Source organism: Myotis davidii, unplaced genomic scaffold, assembly GCF_000327345.1.
Source record: "Myotis davidii unplaced genomic scaffold, ASM32734v1 scaffold705, whole genome shotgun sequence".
Lineage (NCBI taxonomy): Eukaryota > Metazoa > Chordata > Mammalia > Chiroptera > Vespertilionidae > Myotis > Myotis davidii.
This window is the reverse complement of record NW_006296405.1, coordinates 1,417,384-1,425,201: the sequence shown is the minus strand read 5'-3', so window position 1 is coordinate 1,425,201 and position 7,818 is coordinate 1,417,384. Positions and strand designations below refer to the sequence as shown.

The 7,818-nt window shown below is 50.2% G+C and overlaps 1 non-coding gene across 1 annotated transcript; it reads left to right on the top strand.

Annotated features, from left to right (window-relative positions):
- Positions 1 to 7,470: 7,470 nt before the first annotated feature.
- On the top strand, positions 7,471 to 7,542 carry TRNAP-AGG. The gene has a single exon. It is a non-coding gene; the product is annotated as a tRNA-Pro (tRNA).
- Positions 7,543 to 7,818: the final 276 nt, after the last annotated feature.

Genomic DNA, 7,818 nt, shown 5'->3' with positions numbered 1-7,818 from the left:
AGGGAAATATTTATGTGAGCGCGAAACATCCCTCAGCTGCCTCCTGCACACTCCCCACATGCAATTGAGCCTGAAACCCTGGCAGCTGGCAACCCTTCGGTGCCCAGGACAATGCCCAAGCAACTGAGCCCGCCGGCCAGGGCTTCCACCGCTCTGTCATTTTCCCTTTGAATGGAGCTCTCCAGGGCACCCACTCGGTTTAACTTCTGGCACCACTCCCTCCTTTTAGGTGTCTGCATCTCACCTCCCCCTTTGTGGTGGTTGCCCCTAAGTCTCTCTCTCCAGAGATGGGGGCTCTCAACCCGCCTGGAACCAGCCTCAGGCTGCAGGAAAGGACGGGGAACGGGGAATGCCCTGGGAGCACCTTAGTGCACAGCCTTCATGGAAGGGGACCGTCGAAAGCATCGGCTGCCTCTGTTTCTCCACGCTGAGTCTGCCCAGAGAGTATACCTTTCCTGCTCAGACCCCCGCAACCAGGCTGAGGTTGGTTGGAGCACTGTCCCTCTCACACCATGGTCATGCCTGTCTCTGCCGTTAGCCCAGCAGTGCCCAAGCTGTCACAGTCTTTTCTCCTGTCCGCTCACCCACGTCCTGCCCCGCCTTCACAGCCTGACTGGCCAAGACCCCTTCTGTGAAGCCCACCACAGTGATGCCAGCTCTGCTGTAAGCTCCACCTACACTTGCACTCAACACTGCACGTCAGCCCTTAGGGCTGCATCTCCTTCCCCACCCCGCGCGCAGTAAATGCATAGATGAAAGTGACACACATTCCATATGGTAAGTTAGAGTGGAAGGATGGCCCGTAACGGCAGAGCAGCATATAGTCGATGATTACCCACCAGAGGCAAGAATTATAAACTCTGGACAAAACGGGAAAAACAACTACTTGAAAGCACTGTGAAGCACCCAGACACCTGGATGAAAAGAGCCAACTACATTTAAATGGGTTTCCCCCCTGGGTCCCCCTCAGTCTACATGACAAGGGACAGCATTTGTTGGCTTGAAGAGTCCAAGGACAGAGTCTGGAAGGTGGGCTTCCTGCAGTGAAGGAAGACACAGAGCGGGGAGCCTTCAAATCCGTATATTAACTCCCCTCAAATCTAGGCTGACGGCTGAGTATCTCCGAGGACCCCAGGAAAAGGGAGAGCTGGGGTGAAAACTGAGCAGAGATTTGAGCTGGAGCTCAATTCCCACCAAGCGAATGATGCTGGACAAACACCAGCCTTTCCATCTGAAATTCCCACAAGGCCACACCTTACGACTAAAATCTATGTCCCTTGAATGCCTTTTTTTGCCGAGCTGGAAAGGCTAGATGGAGACTTGTCAGCCGCTCTGAAAGACTGACATTTCTACACACACGCTCCCCACAGACACTCCCCCACAGGTGGGGTTCCTGGCAGAGACCCAGCTACGGTAAGGGCCTGGGAATTGCAATTGCTCCTTGGCCTCCACTCGGTTGTCTGAGTCAGCACAACCCTTCCCCTGGCAGGCGCTTGGGACCTGGACCAGACAGAGGCCACTCCTGAAGGCAGTGTGTGCAGTGCCTAACCCTGGACTGGGCACATGGCCCTGGCTGAGGGCAGGGAGTCAGCCTCAGCTGTCTGTCTGCTGGGCTCTGCTGAGCTGCCCGCCTCTGCATATGGATCTGACAGGAGCCTGCAAGGGCAGCCCCTGGGCTGAGGCTCCGCCCAAAATGATGTGGTGGGAAGACACCAAGCCTTCTTACTCCACTGTCCAGGACAGGTGGCTGCACACTGGCCTCCCCATCCCCTTCCAGACAGTCCCTTCTCACCCTATTCCACCCACTTCAGAAGTAAGGACGGGCCTGGCAGGGTAGCCCAGTTGGTTAAAGTGTCAACCCAATACACCAAGGTTGTGGGTTTGATCCCTGGCCAGGGCACATACAAGAAGCAACCAATGAATGCATAAATAAGTGGGACTACAAATTGCTCTCTCTCTCTCTCTCTCTCTCTCTCTCTCTCTTAGATAAATAGAGGAAATGGGTGCAAGTAAGGGGCAACCCAGCCCCAGCTAAGAGGGGCAGATAAGCATAGAGCAGTGATGGCGAACCTTTTGAGCTCAGCGTGTCAGCATTTTGAAAAACCCTAACTTAACTCTGGTGCTGTGTCACATATAGAAATTTTTTGATCTTTGCAACCATAGTAAAACAAAGACTTATATTTTTGATATTTATTTTGTATATTTAAATGCCATTTAACAAAGAAAAATCAACCAAAAAAATGAGTTCACGTGTCACCTCTGACACGTGTGTCATAGGTTCGCCATCACTGGCATAGAGCCTCACTGGCACCTAAGCAAGGGACAAAAAATCTCCAGAATCATCAAAGCCATGGAGTAGGAGGAGGGAAGCATGGGGTAAAGAAGGAGGGCAATGATATAAAACAGGAGACATTTAAAGTCTATTTAACATATTTAGTGTCCTTTTCAGATTTAAAGTCACTTTTTAATTTAGGGACATTATAATACACCAAGGTTTCACTGAAGGTCATATTAAGTATGGTTAGACCAGGGTTCCCGACCACAGCACTACTGCCGTGTGGGCTCAGACAATTGTTTGTCGCGGGGCTGTCTGCTCACTGCAGGATGTTTCACAGCCTCCCCGGCCTCTCCCCACTAGATGCTGACAGCAGCCCCGCCATCCCAGTCATGCTAACCAAAGAAGTCTCCAGACACAGAAGTCCTCTGAGAGGCAAAATCACCCTGTCCCCTCCCTCCCCGCTGGCTGAGGACCATTAGTTAGACTTACAAATGCCCAGAACTGAACGGAGAACAGTCAAGAGAAAAGTCGTTTTTCATTCTAAAAAAAGAAAAGTTCTAGAAAAAGAGCATATTTTCTGAAGAGTTTCAGCCCACCCCACCACCTCCCCCCCCATTTTCTAGGAGCTTATTCCAGGAATAGTTTAAGAGAGGTTGCAGGCATATAGGGGACACAACAGGAAATCATGCATCGGACATCAGAGCAAAAGAAGAGGGACAACAGTGGACAGTTCAAGAGACAGGAATGAAACGGACAGTGACCACCCTGTGAGGTCCCTACGGATGGACCACATGTGTGCTTTCCAGCAGCTGCTCATTTCCATAATGCAGTGTCCAAAAAGCAAACGCAAACCAACTGTTCTTGGGAGTAGGACAGACAGTAATGCCCCCTTGGGGACTTCACGAAGGAGACGCTGGTGTGATCAAATAAACCATGTCCCCAACAACTGCTCTGAGTGGACATCCCAGTTTCACGGGACTGGGCCAGCTTCTGACTACCACCCCTCCATATGGACTCGACCCAAAGCACAGTTTGGAAGTGGACATAAACCAGAACCATCAGGATGGGGCCGATACCAGCTCTGCTGGGCTGCTCTGATCCAGGGGACATTTCGGCTCTCTGAAATGCATTTCTCCCTATTCTCTCTATTGTTTCTCTCTGCTTAGTGTTGTAATAATGTAATTTTTGTTTTGAGTGAATTCTATATACGTCCAGAGCTCAAAAATTCAAGTAGTACAAAGGAATATACGGTGAACAGTAAGTTTATTTCCCAGCCACCCAGTTCCCCTCTCCAGAGGAAACCGGTGTCCACTTTTGCTGTGTTTTCTTTTTTTTCTTATTATTGATTTTAGAGAGAGAGAGGAAGGGAGGGAGGGAGAGAGAGAGAGAAACATTGATTTGTTGTTTCCCTTATATATGCATTCATTGGTTGCTTCTTGTATGTGTCCTGACCAGAGATCGAACCCACAACCTTGGCGTATTAGGATGACACTTTAGCCAACTGAGCTACCCTTCCAGAGCACTTTTGGCTATATATATATTTTTTATTTCAGAGACAGGAAGGGAAAGGGAGAAAGAAACATCAGTGATGAGAGAGAATTGTCGATCAGCTGCCTCCTGCAGGCCCCCTACTGTGAATGGAGTATGTGCCCTGATCAAGAATCAAACCATGACCTCCTGGATCATAGGTTGATGCTCAACCATTGAGCCACACTGGCCAGGCTTTGCTGTGTTTTTGATGTGTGTGCTACATGCTGTGGAGGTGGCTCCAACTTCTGGTGACCCTCTGAATGAGCCATGTCCATGATGTCCTGTCCTTAACAGCCCTGCTCAGCTCCTGCAGACTCATGCCTCTGGCTTCTTTTATGAAGTTGGTCCATCTTGTGTTTGATCTCCCTCTTTTCCTGCTGGGTCCTAGCATTATCGTCTTTTCCAAAGAACCCTGCCTTCTCATGATGTACCCTAAGTAGGACAGCTTTAGTTTTGTCATTGTTGCTTCCAGTGATGCTTCAGGCTTAATTTGCAGGGTGGGGAGCATTTTTTCTGCCAACGGCCATTTGGATATTTATAACATCATTCACGGGCCATACAGAATTATCAACTTAAAAAATTAGCCTGTGATATTTGGTCAAACATTTAACTCATCCCTAATGCCTTGGCAGGGCCAGACCACATGATTTCTTAGCCTTTCAAGGTCCCATGGGCCAGATGTTCCCCACCCCTGGTCTAGGGTATCTATGGAGCTCTCCTCCAATCCCATATTTCTTTTTCTTTTAATATATCTTTATTGTTGAAAGTGTCACAGATGTCCCCTTTCACCCCCCTCCCATTGACCCCTTCCACTCCACTCCCGCTCCCCCCCCCAGGCCTTCCTCCAACCCCATATTTCAAATGAATCAATTTTTTTCCTATCAGCTATCTTTACTGTCCGACTTTTGCATCCACACATAGTAACTGGAATAAGAGGGTGCAGATGATCCTGGCCTCCGTCTCCAATGTCACATCTTTGCTCGTGGTGACCTTTCCCAATTCTTCCATTGCTGCCCTTCTGGGTCTCTGCCTTCTCTTTGTTTCTTGGCTGCAGTCTCCATTTGAATTGATGACTGAATGAAGATAAGCAAAATCTTTAACAATTTCAGTCTCTTCATTGTCTTTGTTAAAGTGCTCACAGTGGCTTGAGATGATGTGTTGTGACAATGTTGCCTGTTAACCTCTGACCCCTAGGGCTCTCCATATAAGTGTTTGGTTATTGCATGTAGAGAGTAGAACTGAGATCCTACATCAGGCCTGGGATGTAGGCCCCCAAGTCCCCACTCCCAGTCTCTCTACATGCAGTAATCAAACACTTATATGTCCAGTCACCAGGGGAGGAGAGGCCTCATTGCACTCAGGAGGGACAGGGAATGAGATAAGAAAAAGGTCAACTTGCTCTTGTGCAAATGAGGAACCATCCAAGGGTTTGCCTGACTGAAAGCTACCCTCAGGATGGGGGGAAAGTCTCAGAAGTGGATTCTCCCAGAGGATTCCATTGGTGGCTTTTTAAATGCAGAGAGAAGTCATTTGGGCCTGAAGTCCCACTGCCCCTAGAGCAAGACCACAGTCATTTTAGCCTGGAAAGAGAATGCATGGTCATCGCTAAGGGGTTTCCACCAGGGTAGCACTCCTCGCCCCGGAAGCCCACACCAGGAAGCGTTTGTGTGTGTGTGTGTGTGTGTGTGTGTGTTGGGGGTGGGGGTGGGGGGTCATGGCTGACACCGTGAAGGAGGAATGATTACTGGTATTCAGTGGGCAGAAACTTGCTCCAGACAGGCCACACAAAGAAGAAGAATCCTGCCCCAAATTCCAGCAGCACCCCTGGAGGGAAGCACTGGCTGGGGCCCAACGCTGGTGTCAGCCCTGAAATATTCTCAGTAAAATCCCCCTCGGAGCCCTTGCTGGGAGCAACCTCACTCCCTGGCACACCCACCAGGACGAACAATGCAGGGAATGTCTGCTGAGGTAATGGAACAACGCCTTGAGTGTGCTTTTATTTATAAGCCACTTTAAAGCCGGGAACGGCTACCCAGAAAAGACTCTGGCTTTAGACTGGATGAGCTGTCACCTTTTGCTCCGGCCATGATCAGTTAGCAGAGCCAACTGTCTGGTCCAGACACTCCTGGGTGGAGATAATGAAATTTCACCCCCTGGGTAGTAAGGAATGCTGGCCAATCCATTCTCTAAGGTGGGCCATTCTTCCTGCTTATCCAGGGGAGGGATTGGCTCAGGAGGAAGCCTGCTTACATGGACGGCGGGTGGGAGGGTGTCTTCAGGATTACAGTTTCTACTTCAAGCCAAGGGATGAGGATTCACCTGAATATCTGTTGCACTAGCGACTTTTTGTGCAAACTCCTGACTTTTAACTCATCCCTAATGCCTTGGCAGGGCTCTGTCCGTGCATTCCACAGACATTAGCTAAGTGGTGCTGTGAGGATGAAATGAGATTCACCTGGTAAAGTGCTTACACCGAAATGCGTGGAAATCGTTTGTATTGTCAGCATGGCTGCCAAGAGCTAAACACAGGGCAGGAACCAAAGGCCAGTAAGAGAGGTTCCCCCGGAACTCCCATTTCCCCTGGGAGCGAGCAGCGTCCCTGGGTGTGATGGGTGCAGTCTCCCACAAGGCCCCGCTCTCTGAGGCTGACCTCCCAGTCACTCTCATTTGGGGAACTCTCAGCCCAAAGGGCCCCCACCCAGGCCGCCCTTGGCCCGTCAGCAGGGTTTCCCTGCAGCCTCCATGGGCAGGATGGGCAGCGGAGAGAGGGAGGGTATTTACCGGATGTACGTACCCCCATCTTTGGTTTTCTAGAAAGTCTGGGTAGCAGTGTGAACTGAATTTAAAACAGGCTTCCATTGAAATGTGTGCCTCTTCTAAGCTAAATTTAGGCAAGTTTATTTCTTACAATGGGGTTGGCACCAGCCTCACCAGGTTGTCAGAAGGTGAAATAGGATCTGTAAGCCAGGAGCGCACAGCCCAGCCCATCGTCAGCATTAAGTGGCAGCTTTCCTCTTGTGTATTCCCCTGGCCCTCACGATGGCACCATCATAACCCAGTTCCTTTATAGAGCTTTACAGTGTGCAGAGCGTTTTCACAGACATTGTCTCCCTGGATCCTCAAAACCTTCTGCGAGGCAGACAGGGCAGGTGTTACTTCCACAATTGACGGGTGAAGAAACTGAATAACTCAGCAAATTTCACACAGTGAAGGTGACCTGGGCCGCCTCCCACACCCACACACAGGAAGCTCTTTGGTTTGGAGGGTTTTTTGGTGGCCTGATCTTGAGGTAAGACAGAAGCCTGGTTCGTCATCAGTGCAGGAGATGCCAGACAGGCTCCCTGAGCCCTGGGTTTCCCTGGACAGTGGAGGCTGCTGGAGTCTGACTTCTTCTCTGCTCTTCCCCAGCAGCAACCTAGGAGCTCCACGTGGGAGCCCTGGAGAGACTGATCACGGGTTAGGAGGGGCCCTGCCTAGAGTACCGGGTTTCTGTGTAGCCCTGAAGTGCGACGGGGAGGAGGAGGAGAGAGCGAGGCCTGGGGCGTGCAGCCAGCCTGGGCTGGGAGCCAGCCTGGAAAAATGAAGCCACCTCTGGAAACCACACACTATGGCTGAAGCTGATGTGGCAGGGAAGGCACATCTGGCAGGAGGCAACTATAACAGGCTCGTTGGTCTAGGGGTATGATTCTCGCTTAGGGTGCGAGAGGTCCCGGGTTCAAATCCCGGACGAGCCCTGTTTTTCCTGGATTTATTTTTCTTCTGCCCTCTCCATGCCTACCACACACATATATACTGCCTGCCCTTTCTGGAGTAGAAACACACATATGGCCTAGGTCCCCATGTAAAACCCAAGCTATGAAATACAGAGGATTCCAAGTCCAAAAGCTAAGATTCAAAACTGAGTCTCGGTTTTCCTCTCAGCAATATGGGAGCAGTAATACTTATTTCTCAGAGAAACTATGTGAAATCTTTTTGCAAATTATAGTGCACTTTACAGACATACAGATTGT